Raw genomic sequence first — 2,955 nt, 5'->3', positions numbered from 1 at the left:
GATACAAGACCCTAGCCAACCACAATTTACGAGCAGGTTGCATGAAATATTATTAGGTCTAAATACAATCGCCTCCGTTTTACTCTCATTGAAACTCAAAAAGTTCAGAGCCATCCAAGCTTTGACATCTTCAAGGCAGTTCAAAAGGATTTGGATGGAGCCTGGGCCATTTGGTGCAAAAGGCAAATAAATTTGTCAGTCGTCTGCGTAGCAGTGAAAGGATATTTCATGTTTTCTAAAAATAGACCCCAAAAGGAGCAGGTATAATGAAATAAGAAGAGGGCCAAGGGTTGAGCCCTGGGGCACCCCACAAGAAAGGGGGGCTGAGGTGGACTCAAAATTTTCAACTTTAACACTAAACATTCTTCCACTCAAATATGAGCAAAGCCAATCGAGTGCTGCACCTTTGATGCAACCAGGTGTGTCAAATGGGCATATAAGATGCCTCAGTATTTCACTATTAGTCATAAAACCACTGAATATATGGCTTTTCCCATCAAGCCTGCATGTGCTTTAGAGTTCCTTTAATGGTTTGACATCCTTTCAAATTGCCATTATCAACTTTTCAAAGTTGCAGTCATTATTTCCAGCAGCACCCAGAAAGACGTGACAGGATGAATGCACAGACTAGACAATTTTCCTCCCCTTATGTTTATTCATCCAGCCAAATGAAAATTTCAGAGAAGAAAAGTAAAAGATGATCAAACATGACGAGAGCACTCTGCTGTCTCCCTTTATGTTTGAAATGTATCTTCCCTGATATTGCTTCTTTCTGGGATGAGAATTTAAGATCCAAGTGGGTTCCATCTTGCATCCATTTATCAGCACGGAAATGTTCCTGTTTGCTTTGAGTTAAATTATTTCCACTCTGCCTCAGCTACTCTGTTGGAAAGAAACTGCTTCAATGCTTTATCTTTTTCTGAGGAAATACACTATGTAATAAGAGGTGATAGCAATATTACAAAAACGAGTCTCTTCGGTCTCTGTGATTTCAATCTATTAGGGAAAAACTTGGTTTGTATTTGCTCGTATAAAAGCCAGACTGGAGATGAAGTGAAGGTGCCTTTCTTTTCATTAGAAAAGAATGAAGCTGCTTGTTTTCCTCTTGTACAAATAAAAAAAACTGACTGAGTTTGTTGTGTGAAGCTTTATTTTTGCTGCACAAGAAACTTAAGGCTGGCTGGCTGGCTTGCTTGCTTGGCTGGATGTATATAAAACAACAAAACAATCACACTAGGCATTTATCTCAAGTGTTCACCTTGACCTGCATTAGTGAAACAGAGTTACAGTCAAATCACGAGGTCAAAAACTGACATCTATGCTGACATGCTAAATACAACAGTAGGGAGCATGCATACTGTATGGGATTTTGTTGATTTAAAAATCCAGTGTCATAGTTCCTATAATTAAAGATCCAAATGTAGGACTCAAAGCACACTAAATGACCAAAATGAGATTATTAATATGTAAACAGAAGAAAAAAATAAATAAATCCAAAACCAGAAGAAAAAGAAACCCAAAAGCTTTCATCAGGTGCCGGGGGGAAGGAGCCCACTGGGTTATAGATACAGATGCTAAGAGAGAAAGACTAAGTAAAAGGACAGGACTAGTTATACACATTTGCTATTAAGTGACATGGAGACAGTGTCAGTAGTGTCTTGTTTCCCCCAGCTATATTATATTGTTGAATTATGAACGCTGACCTTAATTGAGGCCTGCAGTTATTTAAGTGTTGTTCTGGGTACTTTTGAGCTCTTAGATGAGTCTCTATGTGCTAGGGGAGTAGGTCAGCCACTCCTGGGAAGGTTCACGACTGTTTCAAGATTCCTTCATTTGTGGATAATCTCTCAGCATAGTTCACTGCATTCCAAAGCCTTAGAAATTTCTTTGTAACACTTTCCAGACTTATAGATGTCAGTGACTTTCTTTCTCAGCTGTTTCTGAAATCATGACATGATGTGCTGCTTCTCGAAAGTGCATGTCTTTGGGCTGTGAAAGGAAGTCGGAGTACCCAGAGAGAACTCATGCAAACACAGGGAGAACATGCAAACTTCACACAGAAAGACCCCGGCCTGATGGTGGAATTGAACTCAGGACCTTGCTGTGAGGCAACAGTGCTAACTACTATGCCACTGTGCTATCCGAACATACAATTATAATGGCTCCTGTTGCACGTCATATCATTATTACATTATGATGTGGTGATAAGTAAAGTGAGGCCATGTAATTTCACTAACTGGGACCACATCCTCAGAACGATAAGCGAAGAGGGATGAGGAAGTATGAACTGGTGCGGCGGTTTGGGGAAGGCCTCAAAGGGGACTGGCGACGGCTCCCGGGCTAGGTAGATCCCCAAAGAAGGCATCCCCTGTGGAAGTGAAGACTGGGCGTTTTCAGAGGTCTTAGCGATTGTTACGAATGTATAACAGTAGGCTTAGGATGATAAGCGGCCGAGGAGCTGGTTATGTGGTCGGGGTTTCCTTGCGAAAGGCAGAAGTCGTGGCGCCGATGCGGAGGGAATGGCTAGAGAAGAGATTTGGAGGAATCCCAGAAGACGAGAGCACTTGACAAATGCGTGAAAGAAACCATGATCTGGTTACAGGGTGGCCGGATTCGGTGAGCAGTTTGGCAAAGAAGTTGATGCAGCTGAGGTATGTCTTTATCGTGGGAATTTTGATGCACGGAAACCGGAAGGCATAAGGTATTAAGCTGTAACGGTTACAATGTCGAATGACGGGAAGGAAATATTGAAGTTACTATGGAACGAACGGGACGCGTTCCAAGCGGTCCCATAGGTGGACGATGTGCTTGCTGCGAGACTATTTATTATTGCTACTTGGAGACACTGCTGGGTTCCGCGATGCTAGGGTTTAGATTTCGAATGTTGTGGCTGAAAGTGGAGGAACCGGAGTCGGAGCGGCCTCTGCATGGAGGCCAAGAATATGGATTTGTGGG

Source organism: Mchenga conophoros, linkage group LG12 (assembly GCF_057382185.1).
Source record: "Mchenga conophoros isolate Kocher_MC1m ecotype Shallow Benthic linkage group LG12, M_conophoros_male_GT1.1, whole genome shotgun sequence".
NCBI lineage: Eukaryota > Metazoa > Chordata > Actinopteri > Cichliformes > Cichlidae > Mchenga > Mchenga conophoros.
The sequence above is the reverse complement of the archived record's forward strand: the minus strand, read 5'-3'. Positions refer to the sequence as shown.